A 24413-nucleotide genomic window follows, 5' to 3' on the forward strand; every position below is an offset into this window, starting at 1 on the left:
AATGCAGCTTTGGACTCTACACTGAGACTTCGTAAACTGAAATGGAGCCTTTGGACCCTAAAAATGAGGGTTTGGGCCATAAAAAGGCAATTCTGAACTCTAGACTCAAAGCTGTGGACCCTAAAAATGAAGCTTTGAGCCCCAAAAGAGGGGTTGGACCCTAAAAATGAGGGTTTGGGCCATAAAAAAGGCAATTCTGAACTCAAGAGTCAAAGCTGTGGACCCTAAAAATGAAGCTTTGAGCCCCAAAAGAGGTGTTTGGACCCTGAAAATGAGGGTTTGGGCCATAAAGAGGCAATTCTGAACTCTAGCATCAAAGCTGTGGACCCTAAACATGAGGGTTTGGAAACTCAGTATATGGCTTGGACGCTAAAAACGACTGGCTGGATCCTAAAACTGAGCCTTTGGAGCCTGAAAATCAGACATTAGAAACAAAAAATTCAGCTTTGGACTCTAAAAATGAGATTTGTAAAGTGAAATGGAGCCTTTGGACCCTAAAAATGAGGGTTTGGGCCATAAAAAGGCAATTCTGAAATCAAGACTCAGAGCTGTGGATCCTAAAAATGAAGCTTTGAGCCCCAAAAGAGGGGTTTGGACCATCAAAATGAAGGTTTGAGCCATAAAAAGGCAATTCTGAAGTCTAGAATCCAAGCTGTGGACCCTAAAAATGAAGCTTTGAGCCCCAAAAGAGGGGTTTGGACACTAAAAATGAGGGCTTGGGCCATAAAAAGGCAATTCTGAACTCTAGACTCAAAGCTGTGGACCCTAAAAATGAAGCTTTGAGCCCCAAAAGAGGGGTTTGGACCCTACAAATGAGGGTTTGGGCCATAAAAAGGCAATTCTGAAGTCTAGAATCCAAGCTGTGGACCCTAAAAATGAAGCTTTGAGCCCCAAAAGAGGGGTTAGACCGTAAAAATGAGGGTTTGGGCCATAAAAAGGCAATTCTGAAGTCTAGAATCCAAGCTGTGGACCCTAAAAATGAAGCTTGGAGCCCTAAAAGAGGGGTTTACACCATAAAAATGAGGGTTTGGGCCATAAAAAGGCAATTCTGAACTCCAGAATCAAAGCTGTGGACCCTAAAAATGAGGGTTTGGAAACTCAGTATATGGCTTGGAGCCTAAAAACGACTGGCTGGATCGTAAAACTGAGCCTTTGGAGCCTGAAAATCAGACATTAGAAACAAAAAATTCAGCTTTGGACTCTAAAAATGAGATTTGTAAAGTGAAATGGAGCCTTTGGACCCTAAAAATGAGGGTTTGGGCCATAAAAAGGCAATTCTGAAATCTAGACTCAGAGCTGTGGACCCTAAAAATGAAGCTTTGAGCCCCAAAAGAGGGGTTTGGATGCTAAAAATGAGGGTTTGGGCCATAAAAAGGCAATTCTGAACTCTAGAATCCAAGCTGTGGACCCTAAAAATGAAGCTTTGAGCCCCAAAAGAGGGGTTGGACCCTAAAAATAAGGGTTTGGAAACTCAGTATATGGCTTGGACCCTAAAAACGACTGGCTTTATCCTAAAACTGAGCCTTTGGAGCCTGAAAATCAGACTTCAGAAACTAAAAATGCAGCTTTGGACTCTAAAAATGAGACTTTGTAAACTGAAATGGAGCCTTTGGACCTTAAAAATGAGGGTTTGGACCATAAAAAGGCAATTCTGAAGTCTAGAATCCAAGCTGTGGACCCTGAAAATGAAGCTTTGAGCCCCAAAAGAGGGGTTGGACCCTAAAAATGAGGGTTTGGGCCATAAAAAAGGCAATTCTGAAGTCTAGAATCAAAGCTGTGGACCCTAAAAATGAAGCTTGGCGCCCCAAAAGAGGGGTTTGGACCCTAAAAATGAGGGTTTGGGCCATAAAAAGGCAATTCTGAACTCCAGACTCAAAGCTGTAGACCCTAGAAGTGGAGCTTTGAGCCCCAAAAGAGGGGTTTACACCACAAAAATGATGGTTTTGGCCGTAAAAAGGCAGTTTTGAACTCTAAAATCAAAGCTGTGTACCCTAAAAATGAAGCTTTGAGCCCCGAAAGAAGGGTTTACATCCTCAAAATGAGGGTTTGGGCCATAAAAAGGCAGTTCTGAACTCTAGACTCAAAGCTGTGGACCCTAAAAATGAAGCTTTGAGCCTCGAAAGAAGGGTTTACACCCTAAAAATGAGGGTTTGGGCCATAAAAGGCCAATTCTGAAGTCTAGAATGAAAGCTGTGGACCCTAAAAATGAAGCTTTGAGCCCCAAAAGAGGGGTTGGACCCTATAAATGAGGGTTTGGAAACTCAGTATATGGCTTGGACCCTAAAAACGACTGGCTGGATCCTAAAACTGAGCCTTTGGAGCCTGAAAATCAGACTTCAGAAACTAAAAATGCAGCTTTGGACTCTAAAAATGAGACTTTGTAAACTGAAATGGAGCCTTTGGACCTTAAATATGAGAGTTTGGACCATAAAAAGGCAATTCTGAAGTCTAGAATCCAAGCTGTGGACCCTGAAAATGAAGCTTTGAGACCAAAAGAGGGGTTGGACCCTAAAAATGAGGGTTTGGGCCCTAAAAAAGGCAATTCTATAGTCTAGAATCCAAGCTGTGGACCCTAAAAATGAAGCTTTGAGCCCCAAAAGAGGGGTTTGGACCCAAAAAATGAGGGTTTGGGCCATAAAAAGGCAGTTCTGAACTCTAGACTCAAAGCTGTAGACCCTAGAAGTGGAGCTTTGAGCCCCAAAAGAGGGGTTTACACTACAAAAATGAGTGTTTGGGCCATAAAAAGGCAATTTAGAACTCTAGAATCAAAGCTGTGGTCCCTAAAAATGAAGCCTTGAGCCGCAAAAGTGGGGTTTACACCATAAAAATGAGGGTTTGGGCCATAAAATGCAATTCTGAACTCTAGAATCAAAGCTGTGGACCCTAAAAATGAGGGTTTGGAAACTCAGTATATGGCTTGGACCCTAAAAACGACTGGCTGGATCCTAAAACTGAGCCTTTGGAGCCTGAAAATCAGACATTAGAAACAAAAAATTCAGCTTTGGACTCTAAAAATGAGATTTGTAAAGTGAAATGGAGCCTTTGGACCCTAAAAATGAGGGTTTGGGCCATAAAAAGGCAATTCTGAAATCTAGGCTCAGAGCTGTGGACCCTAAAAATGAAGCTTGGAGCCCCAAAAGAGGGGTTTGGACCCTAAAAATGAGGGTTTGGGCCATAAAAAGGCAATTCTGAAGTCTAGAATCCAAGCTGTGGACCCTAAAAATGAAGCTTTGAGCCCCAGAAGAGGGGTTAGACCGTAAAAATGAGGGTTTGGGCCATAAAAAGGCAATTCTGAAGTCTAGAATCCAAGCTGTGGACCCTAAAAATGAAGCTTGGAGCCCTAAAAGAGGGGTTTACAACATAAAAATGAGGGTTGGGGCCATAAAAAGGCAATTCTGAACTCCAGAATCAAAGCTGTGGACCCTAAAAATGAGGGTTTGGAAACTCAGTATATGGCTTGGAGCCTAAAAACGACTGGCTGGATCGTAAAACTGAGCCTTTGGAGCCTGAAAATCAGACATTAGAAACAAAAAATTCAGCTTTGGACTCTAAAAATGAGATTTGTAAAGTGAAATGGAGCCTTTGGACCCTAAAAATGAGGGTTTGGGCCATAAAAAGGCAATTCTGAAATCTAGACTCAGAGCTGTGTATCCTAAAAATGAAGCTTTGAGCCCCAAAAGAGGGGTTTGGATGCTAAAAATGAGGGTTTGGGCCATAAAAAGGCAATTCTGAAGTCTAGAATCCAAGCTGTGGACCCTAAAAATGAAGCTTTGAGCCCCAAAAGAGGGGTTGGACCCCAAAAATGAGGGTTTGGAAACTCAGTATATGGCTTGGAGCCTAAAAACGACTGGCTTTATCCTAAAACTGAGCCTTTGGAGCCTGAAAATCAGACTTCAGAAACTAAAAATGCAGCTTTGGACTCTAAAAATGAGACTTTGTAAACTGAAATGGAGCCTTTGGACCTTAAAAATGAGGGTTTGGACCATAAAAAGGCAATTCTGAAGTCTAGAATCCAAGCTGTGGACCCTGAAAATGAAGCTTTGAGCCCCAAAAGAGGGGTTGGACCCTAAAAATGAGGGTTTGGGCCATAAAAAAGGCAATTCTGAAGTCTAGAATCAAAGCTGTGGACCCTAAAAATGAAGCTTGGCGCCCCAAAAGAGGGGTTTGGACCCTAAAAATGAGGGTTTGGGCCATAAAGAGGCAATTCTGAACTCCAGACTCAAAGCTGTAGACCCTAGAATTGGAGCTTTGAGCCCCAAAAGAGGGGTTTACACCACAAAAATGATGGTTTTGGCCGTAAAAAGGCAGTTTTGAACTCTAAAATCAAAGGTGTGTACCCTAAAAATGAAGCTTTGAGCCCCGAAAGAAGGGTTTACATCCTCAAAATGAGGGTTTGGGCCATAAAAAGGCAGTTCTGAACTCTAGACTCAAAGCTGTGGACCCTAAAAATGAAGCTTTGAGCCTCGAAAGAATGGTTTACACCCTAAAAATGAGGGTTTGGGCCATAAAAGGCCAATTCTGAAGTCTAGAATGAAAGCTGTGGACCCTAAAAATGAAGCTTTGAGCCCCAAAAGAGGGGTTGGACCCTATAAATGAGGGTTTGGAAACTCAGTATATGGCTTGGACCCTAATAACGACTGGCTGGATCCTAAAACTGAGCCTTTGGAGCCTGAAAATCAGACTTCAGAAACTAAAAATGCAGCTTTGGACTCTAAAAATGAGACTTTGTAAACTGAAATGGAGCCTTTGGACCTTAAATATGAGAGTTTGGACCATAAAAAGGCAATTCTGAAGTCTAGAATCCAAGCTGTGGACCCTGAAAATGAAGCTTTGAGACCAAAAGAGGGGTTGGACCCTAAAAATGAGGGTTTGGGCCATAAAAAAGGCAATTCTATAGTCTAGAATGCAAGCTGTGGACCATAAAAATGAAGCTTTGAGCCCCAAAAGAGGGGTTTGGACCCAAAAAATGAGGGTTTGGGCCATAAAAAGGCAGTTCTGAACTCTAGACTCAAAGCTGTGGACCCTAAAAGTGGAGCTTTGAGCCCCAAAAGAGGGGTTTACACTACAAAAATGAGGGTTTGGGCCATAAAAAGGCAATTCTGAACTCTAGAATCCAAGCTGTGGACCCTAAAAATGAAGCTTTGAGCCCCAAAAGAGGGGTTGGACCCTAAAAATGAGGGTTTGGAAACTCAGTATATGGCTTGGACCCTAAAAACGACTGGCTGGATCCTAAAACTGAGCCTTTGGAGCCTGAAAATCAGACTTCAGAAACTAAAAATGCAGCTTTGGACTCTAAACTGAGACATCGTAAACTGAAATGGAGCCCTTGGACCCTAAAAATGAGGGTTTGGACCATAAAAAGGCAATTCTGAAGTCTAGAATCCAAGCTGTGGACCCTGAAAATGAAGCTTTGAGCCCCAAAAGAGGGGTTTGGATGCTAAAAATGAGGGTTTGGGACATAAAAAGGCAATTCTGAAGTCTAGATTCAAAGCTGTGGACCCCAAAAGTGGAGCTTTGAGCCCCAAAAGAGGGGTTTACACTACAAAAATGAGGGTTTGGGCCATAAAAAGGCAATTCTGAACTCTAGAATCAAAGCTGTGGACCCTAAAAATGAAGCTTTGAGCCCCAAAAGAGGGGTTTGGACCCTAAAAATGAGGGTTTGGGCCATAAAAAGGCAATTCTGAAGTCTAGAATCAAAGCTGTGGACCCTAAAAATGAAGCTTGGAGCCCTAAAAGAGGGGTTTACGCAACAAAAATGAGGGTTTGGGCCATAAAAAGGCAATTCTGAACTCCAGACTCAAAGCTGTGGACCCTAAAAGTGGAGCTTTGAGCCCCAAAAGAGGGGTTTACACCACAAAAATGACGGTTTTGGCCGTAAAAAGGCAGTTTTGAACTCTAGAAGCAAAGCTGTGGACCCTAAAAATGAAGCTTTGAGCCCCGAAAGAAGGGTTTACATCCTCAAAATGAGGGTTTGGGCTAAAAAAGGCAGTTCTGAACTCTAGACTCAAAGCTGTGGACCCTAAAAATGAAGCTTTGAGCCCCAAAGGAGGTGTTTGGACCCTGAAAATGAGGGTTTAGGCCATAAAAGGGCAATTCTGAAGTCTAGACTCAAAGCTGTGGACCCTAAAAATGAAGCTTTGAGCCCCAGAAGAGGGGTTGGACCCTAAAAATGAGGGTTTGGAAACTCAGTATATGGCTTTTACCCTAAAAACGACTGGCTTTATCCTAAAACTGAGCCTTTGGAGCCTGAAAATCAGACTTCAGAAACTAAAAATGCAGCTTTGGACTCTAAACTGAGACATCGTAAACTGAAATGGAGCCTTTGGACCCTAAAAATGAGGGTTTGGGCCATAAAAAGGCAATTCTGAACTCTAGACTCAAAGCTGTGGACCCTAAAAAAGAAGCTTTGAGCCCCAAAAGAGGGGTTTGGACGCTAAAAATGAGGGTTTGGGCCATAAAAGGGCAATTCTGAAGTCTAGACTCAAAGCTGTGGACCCTAAAAATGAAGCTTGGAGCCCCAAAGGAGGGGTTTGGACCCTAAAAATGAGGGTTTGGGCCATAAAAAGGCAATTCTGAAGTCTAGAATCCAAGCTGTGGACCCTAAAAATGAAGCTTTGAGCCCCAAAAGAGGCGTTGGACCCTATAAATGAGGGTTTGGAAACTCAGTATATGGCTTGGACCCTAAAAACGACTGGCTTTATCCTAAAACTGAGCCTTTGGAGCCTGAAAGTCAGACTTCAGAAACTAAAAATGCAGCTTTGGACTCTAAAAATGAGATTTGTAAACTGAAATGGAGCCTTTGGACCCTAAAAATGAGGGTTTGGGCCATAAAAAGGCAATTCTGAAATCTAGACTCAGAGCTGTGGACCCTGAAAATGAAGCTTGGAGCCCCAAAAGAGGGGTTTGGACGCTAAAAATGAGGGTTTGGGCCATAAAAAGGCAATTCTGAACTCTAGACTCAAAGCTATGGACCCTAAAAATGAAGCTTTGAGCCCCAAAAGAGGGGTTGGACCCTATAAATGAGGGTTTGGAAACTCAGTATATGGCTTGGAGCCTAAAAACGACTGGCTTTATCCTAAAACTGAGCCTTTGGAGCCTGAAAATCAGACTTCAGAAACTAAAAATGCAGCTTTGGACTCTAAACTGAGACTTCGTAAACTGAAATGGAGCCTTTGGACCTTAAAAATGAGGGTTTGGACCATAAAACGGCAATTCTGAAGTCTAGACTCAAAGCTGTGGACCCTGAAAATGAAGCTTTGAGCCCCAAAAGAGGGGTTTACACCATAAAAATGAGGGTTTGGGCCATAAAAAGGCAATTCTGAACTCTAGACTCAAAGCTGTGGACCCTAAAAATGAAGCTTTGAGCCTCGAAAGAAGGGTTTACACCCTAAAAATGAGGGTTTGGGCCATAAAAAGGCAATTCTGAACTCCAGACTCTAAGCTGTACACCCTAGAAGTGGAGCTTTGAGCCCCAAAAGAGGGGTTTACACCACAAAAATGACGGTTTTGGCCGTAAAAAAGCAGTTTTGAACTCTAAAATCAAAGCTGTGGACCCTAAAAATGAAGCTTTGAGCCCCGAAAGAAGGGTTTACATCCTCAAAATGAGGGTTTGGGCCATAAAAAGGCAGTTCTGAACTCTAGACTCAAAGCTGTGGACCCTAAAAATGAAGCTTTGAGCCCCAAAGGAGGTGTTTGGACCCTAAAAATGAGGGTTTGGGCCATAAAAGGGCAATTCTGAAGTCTAGAATCAAAGCTGTGGAGCCTAAAAATGAAGCTTGGAGCCCCAAAGGAGGGGTTTGGACCCTAAAAATGAGGGTTTGGCCCATAAAAAGGCAATTCTGAACTCCAGACTCAAAGCTGTGGACCCTAAAAGTGGAGCTTTGAGCCCCAAAAGAGGGGTTTACACCCTAAAAATGAGGGTTTGGGCCATAAAAAGGCAGTTCTTAACTCTAGAATCAATGCTGAGGACCCTATAAATGAGGGTTTGGAAACTCAGTATATGGCTTGGAGCCTAAAAACGACTGGCTGGATCCTAAAACTGAGCCTTTGGAGCCTGAAAATCAGACATTAGAAACAAAAAATTCAGCTTTGGACTCTAAAAATGAGATTTGTAAACTGAAATGGAGACTTTGGACCCTAAAAATGAGGGTTTGGGCCATAAAAAGGCAATTCTGAAGTCTAGAATCCAAGCTGTGGACCCTAAAAATGAAGCTTTGAGCCCCAAAAGAGGGGTTTACACCCTAAAAATGAGGGTTTGGGCCATAAAAAGGCAATTCTGAACTCTAGACTCAAAGCTGTGGACCCTAAAAATGAAGCTTTGAGCCCCAAAAGAGGGGTTTGGACCCTAAAAATGAGGGTTTGGGCCATAAAAAGGCAATTCTGAACTCTAGAATCCAAGCTGTGGACCCTAAAAATGAAGCTTTGAGCCCCAAAAGAGGCGTTGGACCCTATAAATGAGGGTTTGGAAACTCAGTATATGGCTTGGACCCTAAAAACGACTGGCTTTATCCTAAAACTGAGCCTTTGGAGCCTGAAAATCAGACTTCAGAAACTAAAAATGCAGCTTTGGACTCTAAAAATGAGACTTTGTAAACTGAAATGGAGCCTTTGGACCTTAAAAATGAGGGTTTGGACCATAAAAAAGGCAATTCTGAAGTCTAGAATCAAAGCTGTGGACCCTAAAAATGAAGCTTTGAGCCCCAAAAGAGGGGTTTGGACACTAAAAATGAGGGTTTGGGCCATAAAAAGGCAATTCTGAAGTCTAGAATCAAAGCTGTGGTCCCTAAAAATTAAGCTTGGAGCCCTAAAAGAGGTGTTTACACCATAAAAATAAGGGTTTGGGCCATAAAAAGGCAATTCTGAACTCTAGAATCAAAGCTGTGGACCCTAAAAATGAGGGTTTGGAAACTCAGTATATCGCTTGGACCCTAAAAATGACTGGCTGGATCCTAAAACTGAGCCTTTGGAGCCTGAAAATCAGACTTCAGAAACTAAAAATGCAGCTTTGGACTCTAAACTGAGACTTCTAAACTGAAATGGAGCCTTTGGACCTTAAAAATGAGGGTTTGGACCATAAAAAGGCAATTCTGAAGTCTAGACTCAAAGCTGTGGACCCTGAAAATGAAGCTTTGAGCCCCAAAAGAGGGGTTTGGACGCTAAAAATGAGGGTTTGGGCCATAAAAAGGCAATTCTGAACTCCAGACTCAAAGCTGTAGACCCTAGAAGTGGAGTTTTGAGCCCCAAAAGAGGGGTTTACACCACAAAAATGACGGTTTTGGCCGTAAAAAGGCAGTTTTGAACTCTAAAATCAAAGGTGTGTACCCTAAAAATGAAGCTTTGAGCCCCGAAAGAAGGGTTTACATCCTCAAAATGAGGGTTTGGGCCATAAAAAGGCAGTTCTGAACTCCAGACTCAAAGCTGTGGACCCTAAAAATGAAGCTTTGAGCCCCAAAGGAGGTGTTTGGACGCTAAAAATGAGGGTTTGGGCCATAAAAGGGCAATTCTGAAGTCTAGACTCAAAGCTGTGGACCCTAAAAATGAAGCTTGGAGCCCCAAAAGAGGGGTTTGGACCCTAAAAATGAGGGTTTGGGCCATAAAAAGGCAATTCTGAACTCTAGACTCAAAGCTGTGGACCCTAAAAATGAAGCTTGGAGCCCCAAAAGAGGGGTTTGGACGCTAAAAATGAGGGTTTGGGCCATAAAAGGGCAATTCTGAAGTCTAGACTCAAAGCTGTGGACCCTAAAAATGAAGCTTGGAGCCCCAAAAGAGGGGTTTGGACCCTAAAAATGAGGGTTTGGGCCATAAAAAGGCAATTCTGAACTCTAGAATCCAAGCTGTGGACCCTAAAAATGAAGCTTTGAGCCCCAAAAGAGGCGTTGGACCCTATAAATGAGGGTTTGGAAACTCAGTATATGGCTTGGACCCTAAAAACGACTGGCTTTATCCTAAAACTGAGCCTTTGGAGCCTGAAAATCAGACTTCAGAAACTAAAAATGCAGCTTTGGACTCTAAAAATGAGATTTGTAAACTGAAATGGAGCCTTTGGACCCTAAAAATGAGGGTTTGGGCCATAAAAAGGCAATTCTGAAATCTAGACTCAGAGCTGTGGACCCTGAAAATGAAGCTTGGAGCCCCAAAAGAGGGGTTTGGACGCTAAAAATGAGGGTTTGGGCCATAAAAAGGCAATTCTGAACTCTAGACTCAAAGCTATGGACCCTAAAAATGAAGCTTTGAGCCCCAAAAGAGGGGTTGGACCCTATAAATGAGGGTTTGGAAACTCAGTATATGGCTTGGAGCCTAAAAACGACTGGCTTTATCCTAAAACTGAGCCTTTGGAGCCTGAAAATCAGACTTCAGAAACTAAAAATGCAGCTTTGGACTCTAAACTGAGACTTCGTAAACTGAAATGGAGCCTTTGGACCTTAAAAATGAGGGTTTGGACCATAAAACGGCAATTCTGAAGTCTAGACTCAAAGCTGTGGACCCTGAAAATGAAGCTTTGAGCCCCAAAAGAGGGGTTTACACCATAAAAATGAGGGTTTGGGCCATAAAAAGGCAATTCTGAACTCTAGACTCAAAGCTGTGGACCCTAAAAATGAAGCTTTGAGCCTCGAAAGAAGGGTTTACACCCTAAAAATGAGGGTTTGGGCCATAAAAAGGCAATTCTGAACTCCAGACTCTAAGCTGTACACCCTAGAAGTGGAGCTTTGAGCCCCAAAAGAGGGGTTTACACCACAAAAATGACGGTTTTGGCCGTAAAAAAGCAGTTTTGAACTCTAAAATCAAAGCTGTGGACCCTAAAAATGAAGCTTTGAGCCCCGAAAGAAGGGTTTACATCCTCAAAATGAGGGTTTGGGCCATAAAAAGGCAGTTCTGAACTCTAGACTCAAAGCTGTGGACCCTAAAAATGAAGCTTTGAGCCCCAAAGGAGGTGTTTGGACCCTAAAAATGAGGGTTTGGGCCATAAAAGGGCAATTCTGAAGTCTAGAATCAAAGCTGTGGAGCCTAAAAATGAAGCTTGGAGCCCCAAAGGAGGGGTTTGGACCCTAAAAATGAGGGTTTGGCCCATAAAAAGGCAATTCTGAACTCCAGACTCAAAGCTGTGGACCCTAAAAGTGGAGCTTTGAGCCCCAAAAGAGGGGTTTACACCCTAAAAATGAGGGTTTGGGCCATAAAAAGGCAGTTCTTAACTCTAGAATCAATGCTGAGGACCCTATAAATGAGGGTTTGGAAACTCAGTATATGGCTTGGAGCCTAAAAACGACTGGCTGGATCCTAAAACTGAGCCTTTGGAGCCTGAAAATCAGACATTAGAAACAAAAAATTCAGCTTTGGACTCTAAAAATGAGATTTGTAAACTGAAATGGAGACTTTGGACCCTAAAAATGAGGGTTTGGGCCATAAAAAGGCAATTCTGAAGTCTAGAATCCAAGCTGTGGACCCTAAAAATGAAGCTTTGAGCCCCAAAAGAGGGGTTTACACCCTAAAAATGAGGGTTTGGGCCATAAAAAGGCAATTCTGAACTCTAGACTCAAAGCTGTGGACCCTAAAAATGAAGCTTTGAGCCTCGAAAGAAGGGTTTACACCCTAAAAATGAGGGTTTGGGCCATAAAAAGGCAATTCTGAACTCCAGACTCTAAGCTGTACACCCTAGAAGTGGAGCTTTGAGCCCCAAAAGAGGGGTTTACACCACAAAAATGACGGTTTTGGCCGTAAAAAAGCAGTTTTGAACTCTAAAATCAAAGCTGTGGACCCTAAAAATGAAGCTTTGAGCCCCGAAAGAAGGGTTTACATCCTCAAAATGAGGGTTTGGGCCATAAAAAGGCAGTTCTGAACTCTAGACTCAAAGCTGTGGACCCTAAAAATGAAGCTTTGAGCCCCAAAGGAGGTGTTTGGACCCTAAAAATGAGGGTTTGGGCCATAAAAGGGCAATTCTGAAGTCTAGAATCAAAGCTGTGGAGCCTAAAAATGAAGCTTGGAGCCCCAAAGGAGGGGTTTGGACCCTAAAAATGAGGGTTTGGCCCATAAAAAGGCAATTCTGAACTCCAGACTCAAAGCTGTGGACCCTAAAAGTGGAGCTTTGAGCCCCAAAAGAGGGGTTTACACCCTAAAAATGAGGGTTTGGGCCATAAAAAGGCAGTTCTTAACTCTAGAATCAATGCTGAGGACCCTATAAATGAGGGTTTGGAAACTCAGTATATGGCTTGGAGCCTAAAAACGACTGGCTGGATCCTAAAACTGAGCCTTTGGAGCCTGAAAATCAGACATTAGAAACAAAAAATTCAGCTTTGGACTCTAAAAATGAGATTTGTAAACTGAAATGGAGACTTTGGACCCTAAAAATGAGGGTTTGGGCCATAAAAAGGCAATTCTGAAGTCTAGAATCCAAGCTGTGGACCCTAAAAATGAAGCTTTGAGCCCCAAAAGAGGGGTTTACACCCTAAAAATGAGGGTTTGGGCCATAAAAAGGCAATTCTGAACTCTAGACTCAAAGCTGTGGACCCTAAAAATGAAGCTTTGAGCCCCAAAAGAGGGGTTTGGACCCTAAAAATGAGGGTTTGGGCCATAAAAAGGCAATTCTGAACTCTAGAATCCAAGCTGTGGACCCTAAAAATGAAGCTTTGAGCCCCAAAAGAGGCGTTGGACCCTATAAATGAGGGTTTGGAAACTCAGTATATGGCTTGGACCCTAAAAACGACTGGCTTTATCCTAAAACTGAGCCTTTGGAGCCTGAAAATCAGACTTCAGAAACTAAAAATGCAGCTTTGGACTCTAAAAATGAGACTTTGTAAACTGAAATGGAGCCTTTGGACCTTAAAAATGAGGGTTTGGACCATAAAAAAGGCAATTCTGAAGTCTAGAATCAAAGCTGTGGACCCTAAAAATGAAGCTTTGAGCCCCAAAAGAGGGGTTTGGACACTAAAAATGAGGGTTTGGGCCATAAAAAGGCAATTCTGAAGTCTAGAATCAAAGCTGTGGTCCCTAAAAATTAAGCTTGGAGCCCTAAAAGAGGTGTTTACACCATAAAAATAAGGGTTTGGGCCATAAAAAGGCAATTCTGAACTCTAGAATCAAAGCTGTGGACCCTAAAAATGAGGGTTTGGAAACTCAGTATATCGCTTGGACCCTAAAAATGACTGGCTGGATCCTAAAACTGAGCCTTTGGAGCCTGAAAATCAGACTTCAGAAACTAAAAATGCAGCTTTGGACTCTAAACTGAGACTTCTAAACTGAAATGGAGCCTTTGGACCTTAAAAATGAGGGTTTGGACCATAAAAAGGCAATTCTGAAGTCTAGACTCAAAGCTGTGGACCCTGAAAATGAAGCTTTGAGCCCCAAAAGAGGGGTTTGGACGCTAAAAATGAGGGTTTGGGCCATAAAAAGGCAATTCTGAACTCCAGACTCAAAGCTGTAGACCCTAGAAGTGGAGTTTTGAGCCCCAAAAGAGGGGTTTACACCACAAAAATGACGGTTTTGGCCGTAAAAAGGCAGTTTTGAACTCTAAAATCAAAGGTGTGTACCCTAAAAATGAAGCTTTGAGCCCCGAAAGAAGGGTTTACATCCTCAAAATGAGGGTTTGGGCCATAAAAAGGCAGTTCTGAACTCCAGACTCAAAGCTGTGGACCCTAAAAATGAAGCTTTGAGCCCCAAAGGAGGTGTTTGGACGCTAAAAATGAGGGTTTGGGCCATAAAAGGGCAATTCTGAAGTCTAGACTCAAAGCTGTGGACCCTAAAAATGAAGCTTGGAGCCCCAAAAGAGGGGTTTGGACCCTAAAAATGAGGGTTTGGGCCATAAAAAGGCAATTCTGAACTCTAGACTCAAAGCTGTGGACCCTAAAAATGAAGCTTGGAGCCCCAAAAGAGGGGTTTGGACGCTAAAAATGAGGGTTTGGGCCATAAAAGGGCAATTCTGAAGTCTAGACTCAAAGCTGTGGACCCTAAAAATGAAGCTTGGAGCCCCAAAAGAGGGGTTTGGACCCTAAAAATGAGGGTTTGGGCCATAAAAAGGCAATTCTGAACTCTAGAATCCAAGCTGTGGACCCTAAAAATGAAGCTTTGAGCCCCAAAAGAGGCGTTGGACCCTATAAATGAGGGTTTGGAAACTCAGTATATGGCTTGGACCCTAAAAACGACTGGCTTTATCCTAAAACTGAGCCTTTGGAGCCTGAAAATCAGACTTCAGAAACTAAAAATGCAGCTTTGGACTCTAAAAATGAGATTTGTAAACTGAAATGGAGCCTTTGGACCCTAAAAATGAGGGTTTGGGCCATAAAAAGGCAATTCTGAAATCTAGACTCAGAGCTGTGGACCCTGAAAATGAAGCTTGGAGCCCCAAAAGAGGGGTTTGGACGCTAAAAATGAGGGTTTGGGCCATAAAAAGGCAATTCTGAACTCTAGACTCAAAGCTATGGACCCTAAAAATGAAGCTTTGAGCCCCAAAAGAGGGGTTGGACCCTATAAATGAGGGTTTGGAAACTCAGTATATGGCTTGGAGCCTAAAAACGACTGGCTTTATCCTAAAACTGAGCCTTTGGAGCCTGAAAATCAGACTTCAGAAACTAAAAATGCAGCTTTGGACTCTAAACTGAGACTTCGTAAACTGAAATGGAGCCTTTGGACCTTAAAAATGAGGGTTTGGACCATAAAACGGCAATTCTGAAGTCTAGACTCAAAGCTGTGGACCCTGAAAATGAAGCTTTGAGCCCCAAAAGAGGGGTTTACACCATAAAAATGAGGGTTTGGGCCATAAAAAGGCAATTCTGAACTCTAGACTCAAAGCTGTGGACCCTAAAAATGAAGCTTTGAGCCTCGAAAGAAGGGTTTACACCCTAAAAATGAGGGTTTGGGCCATAAAAAGGCAATTCTGAACTCCAGACTCTAAGCTGTACACCCTAGAAGTGGAGCTTTGAGCCCCAAAAGAGGGGTTTACACCACAAAAATGACGGTTTTGGCCGTAAAAAAGCAGTTTTGAACTCTAAAATCAAAGCTGTGGACCCTAAAAATGAAGCTTTGAGCCCCGAAAGAAGGGTTTACATCCTCAAAATGAGGGTTTGGGCCATAAAAAGGCAGTTCTGAACTCTAGACTCAAAGCTGTGGACCCTAAAAATGAAGCTTTGAGCCCCAAAGGAGGTGTTTGGACCCTAAAAATGAGGGTTTGGGCCATAAAAGGGCAATTCTGAAGTCTAGAATCAAAGCTGTGGAGCCTAAAAATGAAGCTTGGAGCCCCAAAGGAGGGGTTTGGACCCTAAAAATGAGGGTTTGGCCCATAAAAAGGCAATTCTGAACTCCAGACTCAAAGCTGTGGACCCTAAAAGTGGAGCTTTGAGCCCCAAAAGAGGGGTTTACACCCTAAAAATGAGGGTTTGGGCCATAAAAAGGCAGTTCTTAACTCTAGAATCAATGCTGAGGACCCTATAAATGAGGGTTTGGAAACTCAGTATATGGCTTGGAGCCTAAAAACGACTGGCTGGATCCTAAAACTGAGCCTTTGGAGCCTGAAAATCAGACATTAGAAACAAAAAATTCAGCTTTGGACTCTAAAAATGAGATTTGTAAACTGAAATGGAGACTTTGGACCCTAAAAATGAGGGTTTGGGCCATAAAAAGGCAATTCTGAAGTCTAGAATCCAAGCTGTGGACCCTAAAAATGAAGCTTTGAGCCCCAAAAGAGGGGTTTACACCCTAAAAATGAGGGTTTGGGCCATAAAAAGGCAATTCTGAACTCTAGACTCAAAGCTGTGGACCCTAAAAATGAAGCTTTGAGCCCCAAAAGAGGGGTTTGGACCCTAAAAATGAGGGTTTGGGCCATAAAAAGGCAATTCTGAACTCTAGAATCCAAGCTGTGGACCCTAAAAATGAAGCTTTGAGCCCCAAAAGAGGCGTTGGACCCTATAAATGAGGGTTTGGAAACTCAGTATATGGCTTGGACCCTAAAAACGACTGGCTTTATCCTAAAACTGAGCCTTTGGAGCCTGAAAATCAGACTTCAGAAACTAAAAATGCAGCTTTGGACTCTAAAAATGAGACTTTGTAAACTGAAATGGAGCCTTTGGACCTTAAAAATGAGGGTTTGGACCATAAAAAAGGCAATTCTGAAGTCTAGAATCAAAGCTGTGGACCCTAAAAATGAAGCTTTGAGCCCCAAAAGAGGGGTTTGGACACTAAAAATGAGGGTTTGGGCCATAAAAAGGCAATTCTGAAGTCTAGAATCAAAGCTGTGGTCCCTAAAAATTAAGCTTGGAGCCCTAAAAGAGGTGTTTACACCATAAAAATAAGGGTTTGGGCCATAAAAAGGCAATTCTGAACTCTAGAATCAAAGCTGTGGACCCTAAAAATGAGGGTTTGGAAACTCAGTATATCGCTTGGACCCTAAAAATGACTGGCTGGATCCTAAAACTGAGCCTTTGGAGCCTGAAAATCAGACTTCAGAAACTAAAAATGCAGCTTTGGACTCTAAACTGAGACTTCTAAACTGAAATGGAGCCTTTGGACCTTAAAAATGAGGGTTTGGACCATAAAAAGGCAATTCTGAAGTCTAGACTCAAAGCTGTGGACCCTGAAAATGAAGCTTTGAGCCCCAAAAGAGGGGTTTGGACGCTAAAAATGAGGGTTTGGGCCATAAAAAGGCAATTCTGAACTCCAGACTCAAAGCTGTAGACCCTAGAAGTGGAGTTTTGAGCCCCAAAAGAGGGGTTTACACCACAAAAATGACGGTTTTGGCCGTAAAAAGGCAGTTTTGAACTCTAAAATCAAAGGTGTGTACCCTAAAAATGAAGCTTTGAGCCCCGAAAGAAGGGTTTACATCCTCAAAATGAGGGTTTGGGCCATAAAAAGGCAGTTCTGAACTCCAGACTCAAAGCTGTGGACCCTAAAAATGAAGCTTTGAGCCCCAAAGGAGGTGTTTGGACGCTAAAAATGAGGGTTTGGGCCATAAAAGGGCAATTCTGAAGTCTAGACTCAAAGCTGTGGACCCTAAAAATGAAGCTTGGAGCCCCAAAAGAGGGGTTTGGACCCTAAAAATGAGGGTTTGGGCCATAAAAAGGCAATTCTGAACTCTAGACTCAAAGCTGTGGACCCTAAAAATGAAGCTTGGAGCCCCAAAAGAGGGGTTTGGACGCTAAAAATGAGGGTTTGGGCCATAAAAGGGCAATTCTGAAGTCTAGACTCAAAGCTGTGGACCCTAAAAATGAAGCTTGGAGCCCCAAAAGAGGGGTTTGGACCCTAAAAATGAGGGTTTGGGCCATAAAAAGGCAATTCTGAACTCTAGAATCCAAGCTGTGGACCCTAAAAATGAAGCTTTGAGCCCCAAAAGAGGCGTTGGACCCTATAAATGAGGGTTTGGAAACTCAGTATATGGCTTGGACCCTAAAAACGACTGGCTTTATCCTAAAACTGAGCCTTTGGAGCCTGAAAATCAGACTTCAGAAACTAAAAATGCAGCTTTGGACTCTAAAAATGAGATTTGTAAACTGAAATGGAGCCTTTGGACCCTAAAAATGAGGGTTTGGGCCATAAAAAGGCAATTCTGAAATCTAGACTCAGAGCTGTGGACCCTGAAAATGAAGCTTTGAGCCCCAAAAGAGGGGTTTGGACGCTAAAAATGAGGGTTTGGGCCATAAAAAGGCAATTCTGAACTCTAGACTCAAAGCTATGGACCCTAAAAATGAAGCTTTGAGCCCCAAAAGAGGGGTTGGACCCTATAAATGAGGGTTTGGAAACTCAGTATATGGCTTGGAGCCTAAAAACGACTGGCTTTATCCTAAAACTGAGCCTTTGGAGCCTGAAAATCAGACTTCAGAAACTAAAAATGCAGCTTTGGACTCTAAACTGAGACTTCGTAAACTGAAATGGAGCCTTTGGACCTTAAAAATGAGGGTTTGGACCATGAAACGGCAATTCTGAAGTCTAGACTCAAAGCTGTGGACCCTGAAAATGAAGCTTTGAGCCCCAAAAGAGGGGTTTACACCATAAAAATGAGGGTTTGGGCCATAAAAGGGCAATTCTGAACTCTAGACTCAAAGCTGTGGACCCTAAAAATGAAGCTTGGAGCCCCAAAAGAGGGGTTTGGACGCTAAAAATGAGGGTTTGGGCCATAAAAAGGCAATTCTGAACTCCAGACTCAAAGCTGTACACCCTAGAAGTGGAGCTTTGAGCCCCAAAAGAGGGGTTTACACCACAAAAATGACGGTTTTGGCCGTAAAAAAGCAGTTTTGAACTCTAAAATCAAAGCTGTGTACCCTAAAAATGAAGCTTTGAGCCCCGAAAGAAGGGTTTACATCCTCAAAATGAGGGTTTGGGCCATAAAAAGGCAGTTCTGAAGTCTACACTCAAAGCTGTGGACCCTAAAAATGAAGCTTTGAGCCCCAAAGGAGGTGTTTGGACCCTAAAAATGAGGTTTTGGGCCATAAAAGGGCAATTCTGAAGTCTAGAATCAAAGCTGTGGAGCCTAAAAATGAAGCTTGGAGCCCCAAAGGAGGGGTTTGGACCCTAAAAATGAGGGTTTGGCCCATAAAAAGGCAATTCTGAACACCAGACTCAAAGCTGTGGACCCTAAAAGTGGAGCTTTGAGCCCCAAAAGAGGGGTTTACACCCTAAAAATGAGGGTTTGGGCCATAAAAAGGCAGTTCTTAACTCTAGAATCAATGCTGAGGACCCTATAAATGAGGGTTTGGAAACTCAGTATATGGCTTGGAGCCTAAAAACGACTGGCTGGATCCTAAAACTGAGCCTTTGGAGCCTGAAAATCAGACATTAGAAACAAAAAATTCAGCTTTGGACTCTAAAAATGAGATTTGTAAACTGAAATGGAGCCTTTGGACCTTAAAAATGAGGGTTTGGGCCATAAAACGGCAATTCTGAAATCTAGACTCAAAGCTGTGGACCCTGAAAATGAAGCTTTGAGCCCCAAAAGAGGGGTTTACACCACAAAAATGAGGGTTTGGGCCATAAAAAGGCAATTCTGAACTCTAGACTCAAAGCTGTGGACCCTAAAAATGAAGCTTTGAGCCCCAAAAGAGGGGTTTGGACGCTAAAAATGAGGGTTTGGGCCATAAAAAGGCAATTCTGAACTCCAGACTCAAAGCTGTACACCCTAGAAGTGGAGCTTTGAGCCCCAAAAGAGGGGTTTACACCACAAAAATGACGGTTTTGGCCGTAAAAAAGCAGTTTTGAACTCTAAAATCAAAGGTGTGTACCCTAAAAATGAAGCTTTGAGCCCCGAAAGAAGGGTTTACATCCTCAAAATGAGGGTTTGGGCCATAAAAAGGCAGTTCTGAACTCTAGACTCAAAGCTGTGGACCCTAAAAATGAAGCTTTGTGCCCCAAAAGAGGTGTTTGGACCCTAAAAATGAGGGTTTGGGCCATAAAAGGGCAATTCTGAAGTCTAGAATCAAAGCTGTGGACCCTAAAAGTGGAGCTTTGAGCCCCAAAAGAGGGGTTAGACCCCAAAAATGAGGGTTTGGAAACTCAGTATATGGCTTGGACCCTAAAAACGACTGGCTGGATCCTAAAACTGAGCCTTTGGAGCCTGAAAATCAGACTTCAGAAACTAAAAATGCAGCTTTGGACTCTAAAAATGAGATTTGTAAACTGAAATGGAGCCTTTGGACCCTAAAAATGAGGGTTTGGGCCATAAAAAGGCAATTCTGAAATCTAGACTCAGAGCTGTGGACCCTAAAAATGAAGCTTTGAGCCCCAAAGGAGGTGTTTGGACCCTAAAAATGAGGGTTTGGGCCATAAAAGGGCAATTCTGAAGTCTAATCTCAAAGCTGTGAACCCTAAAAATGAAGCTTTGAGCCCCAAAAGAGGGGTTAGACCCCAAAAATGAGGGTTTGGAAACTCAGTATATGGCTTGGAGCCTAAAAACGACTGGCTGGATCCTAAAACTGAGCCTTTGGAGCCTGAAAATCAGACTTCAGAAACTAAAAATGCAGCTTTGGACTCTAAAAATGAGATTTGTAAACTGAAATGGAGCCTTTGGACCCTAAAAATGAGGGTTTGGGCCATAAAAAGGCAATTCTGAACTCTAGACTCAGAGCTGTGGACCCTAAAAATGAAGCTTGGAGCCCCAAAAGAGGGGTTTACACCATAAAAATGAGGGTTTGGGCCATAAAAAGGCAATTCTGAAGTCTAGACTCAAAGCTGTGGACCCTAAAAATGAAGCTTTGAGCCCCAAAAGAGGGGTTTGGACGCTAAAAATGAGGGTTTGGGCCATAAAAAGGCAATTCTGAACTCCAGACTCAAAGCTGTAGACCCTAGAAGTGGAGCTTTGAGCCCCAAAGTGGGGTTTACACCACAAAAATGACGGTTTTGGCCGTAAAAAAGCAGTTTTGAACTCTAAAATCAAAGGTGTGTACCCTAAAAATGAAGCTTTGAGCCCCGAAAGACGGGTTTACATCCTCAAAATGAGGGTTTGGGCCATAAAAAGGCAGTTCTGAAGTCTAGACTCAAAGCTGTGGACCCTAAAAATGAAGCTTTGAGCCCCAAAAGAGGGGTTGGACCCTATAAATGAGGGTTTGGAAACTCAGTATATGGCTTGGACCCTAAAAACGACTGGCTTTATCCTAAAACTGAGCCTTTGGAGCCTGAAAATCAGACTTCAGAAACTAAAAATGCAGCTTTGGACTCTAAAAATGAGACTTTGTAAACTGAAATGGAGCCTTTGGACCTTAAAAATGAGGGTTTGGACCATAAAAAGGCAATTCTGAAGTCTAGACTCAAAGCTGTGGACCCTAAAAATGAAGCTTTGAGCCCCAAAAGAGGGGTTGGACCCTAAAAATGAGGGTTTGGGCCATGAAAAAGGCAATTCTGAAGTCTAGAATCAAAGCTGTGGACCCTAAAAATGAAGCTTGGAGCCCCAAAAGAGGGGTTTGGACCCTAAAAATGAGGGTTTGGGCCATAAAAAGGCAATTCTGAACTCCAGACTCAAAGCTGTGGACCCTAGAAGTGGAGCTTTGAGCCCCAAAAGAGGGGTTTACACCACAAAAATGATGGTTTTGGCCGTAAAAAGGCAGTTAAGAACTCTAAAATCAAAGGTGTGTACCCTAAAAATGAAGCTTTGAGCCCCGAAAGAAGGGTTTACACCCTCAAAATGAGGGTTTGGGCCATAAAAAGGCAGTTCTGAACTCTAGACTCAAAGCTGTGGACCCTAAAAATGAAGCTTTGAGCCCCAGAAGAGGGGTTTACACCACAAAAATGATGGTTTTGGCCGTATAAATGCAGTTTAGAACTCTAAAATCAAAGGTGTGGACCCTAAAAATGAAGCTTTGAGCCCCAAAAGAGGGGTTAGACCGTAAAAATGAGGGTTTGGAAACTCAGTATATGGCTTGGAGCCTAAAAACGACTGGCTTTATCCTAAAACTGAGCCTTTGGAGCCTGAAAATCAGACTTCAGAAACTAAAAATGCAGCTTTGGACTCTAAAAATGAGATTTGTAAACTGAAATGGAGCCTTTGGACCCTAAAAATGAGGGTTTGGGCCATAAAAAGGCAATTCTGAAATCTAGACTCAGAGCTGTGGACCCTAAAAATGAAGCTTGGAGCCCCAAAAGAGGGGTTTACACCATAAAAATGAGGGTTTGGGCCATAAAAAGGCAATTCTGAACTCTAGACTCAAAGCTGTGGACCCTAAAAATGAAGCTTTGAGCCCCAAAAGAGGGGTTTGGACGCTAAAAATGAGGGTTTGGGCCATAAAAAGGCAATTCTGAACTCCAGACTCAAAGCTGTAGACCCTAGAAGTGGAGCTTTGAGCCCCAAAGTGGGGTTTACACCACAAAAATGACGGTTTTGGCCGTAAAAAAGCAGTTTTGAACTCTAAAATCAAAGGTGTGTACCCTAAAAATGAAGCTTTGAGCCCCAAAAGAAGGGTTTACATCCTCAAAATGAGGGTTTGGGCCATAAAAAGGCAGTTCTGAAGTCTAGACTCAAAGCTGTGGACCCTAAAAATGAAGCTTTGAGCCCCAAAAGAGGGGTTGGACCCTAAAAATGAGGGTTTGGGCCATGAAAAAGGCAATTCTGAAGTCTAGAATCAAAGCTGTGGACCCTAAAAATGAAGCTTGGAGCCCCAAAAGAGGGGTTTGGACCCTAAAAATGAGGGTTTGGAAACTCAGTATATGGCTTGGACCCTAAAAACGACTGGCTTTATCCTAAAACTGAGCCTTTGGAGCCTGAAAATCAGACTTCAGAAACTAAAAATGCAGCTTTGGACTCTAGAAATGAGACTTTGTAAACTGAAATGGAGCCTTTGGACCTTAAAAATGAGGGTTTGGACCATAAAAAGGCAATTCTGAAGTCTAGACTCAAAGCTGTGGACCCTAAAAATGAAGCTTTGAGCCCCAAAAGAGGGGTTGGACCCTAAAAATGAGGGTTTGGGCCATGAAAAAGGCAATTCTGAAGTCTAGAATCCAAGCTGTGGACCCTAAAAATGAAGCTTGGAGCCCCAAAAGAGGGGTTTGGACCCTACAAATGAGGGTTTGGGCCATAAAAAGGCAGTTCTTAACTCTAGAATCAATGCTGAGGACCCTATAAATGAGGGTTTGGAAACTCAGTATATGGCTTGGAGCCTAAAAACGACTGGCTGGATCTTAAAACTGAGCCTTTGGAGCCTGAAAATCAGACATTAGAAACAAAAAATTCAGCTTTGGACTCTAAAAATGAGATTTGTAAACTGAAATGGAGCCTTTGGACCCTAAAAATGAGGGTTTGGGCCATAAAAAGGCAATTCTGAACTCTAGACTCAGAGCTGTGGACCCTAAAAATGAAGCTTGGAGCCCCAAAAGAGGGGTTTACACCCTAAAAATGAGGGTTTGGGCCATAAAAAGGCAATTCTGAACTCTAGACTCAAAGCTGTGGACCCTAAAAATGAAGCTTTGAGCCCCAAAAGAGGGGTTTGGACGCTAAAAATGAGGGTTTGGGCCATAAAAAGGCAATTCTGAACTCCAGACTCAAAGCTGTACACCCTAGAAGTGGAGCTTTGAGCCCCAAAGTGGGGTTTACACCACAAAAATGACGGTTTTGGCCGTAAAGAAGCAGTTTTGAACTCTAAAATCAAAGGTGTGTACCCTAAAAATGAAGCTTTGAGCCCCAAAAGAAGGGTTTACATCCTCAAAATGAGGGTTTGGGCCATAAAAAGGCAGTTCTGAACTCTAGACTCAAAGCTGTGGACCCTAAAAATGAAGCTTTGTGCCCCAAAAGAGGGGTTGGACCCTATAAATGAGGGTTTGGAAACTCAGTATATGGCTTGGAGCCTAAAAACGACTGGCTTTATCCTAAAACTGAGCCTTTGGAGCCTGAAAATCAGACTTCAGAAACTAAAAATGCAGCTTTGGACTCTAAACTGAGACTTCGTAAACTGAAATGGAGCCTTTGGACCTTAAAAATGAGGGTTTGGACCATAAAACGGCAATTCTGAAGTCTAGACTCAAAGCTGTGGACCCTGAAAATGAAGCTTTGAGCCCCAAAAGAGGGGTTTACACCATAAAAATGAGGGTTTGGGCCATAAAAGGGCAATTCTGAACTCTAGACTCAAAGCTGTGGACCCTAAAAATGAAGCTTGGAGCCCCAAAAGAGGGGTTTGGACGCTAAAAATGAGGGTTTGGGCCATAAAAAGGCAATTCTGAACTCCAGACTCAAAGCTGTACACCCTAGAAGTGGAGCTTTGAGCCCCAAAAGAGGGGTTTACACCACAAAAATGACGGTTTTGGCCGTAAAAAAGCAGTTTTGAACTCTAAAATCAAAGCTGTGTACCCTAAAAATGAAGCTTTGAGCCCCGAAAGAAGGGTTTACATCCTCAAAATGAGGGTTTGGGCCATAAAAAGGCAGTTCTGAAGTCTACACTCAAAGCTGTGGACCCTAAAAATGAAGCTTTGAGCCCCAAAGGAGGTGTTTGGACCCTAAAAATGAGGTTTTGGGCCATAAAAGGGCAATTCTGAAGTCTAGAATCAAAGCTGTGGAGCCTAAAAATGAAGCTTGGAGCCCCAAAGGAGGGGTTTGGACCCTAAAAATGAGGGTTTGGCCCATAAAAAGGCAATTCTGAACACCAGACTCAAAGCTGTGGACCCTAAAAGTGGAGCTTTGAGCCCCAAAAGAGGGGTTTACACCCTAAAAATGAGGGTTTGGGCCATAAAAAGGCAGTTCTTAACTCTAGAATCAATGCTGAGGACCCTATAAATGAGGGTTTGGAAACTCAGTATATGGCTTGGAGCCTAAAAACGACTGGCTGGATCCTAAAACTGAGCCTTTGGAGCCTGAAAATCAGACATTAGAAACAAAAAATTCAGCTTTGGACTCTAAAAATGAGATTTGTAAACTGAAATGGAGCCTTTGGAACTTAAAAATGAGGGTTTGGGCCATAAAACGGCAATTCTGAAATCTAGACTCAAAGCTGTGGACCCTGAAAATGAAGCTTTGAGCCCCAAAA

The sequence above is a fragment of the Calonectris borealis genome, unplaced genomic scaffold (genome assembly GCF_964195595.1).
Source record: "Calonectris borealis unplaced genomic scaffold, bCalBor7.hap1.2 HAP1_SCAFFOLD_72, whole genome shotgun sequence".
Classification (NCBI taxonomy): domain Eukaryota; kingdom Metazoa; phylum Chordata; class Aves; order Procellariiformes; family Procellariidae; genus Calonectris; species Calonectris borealis.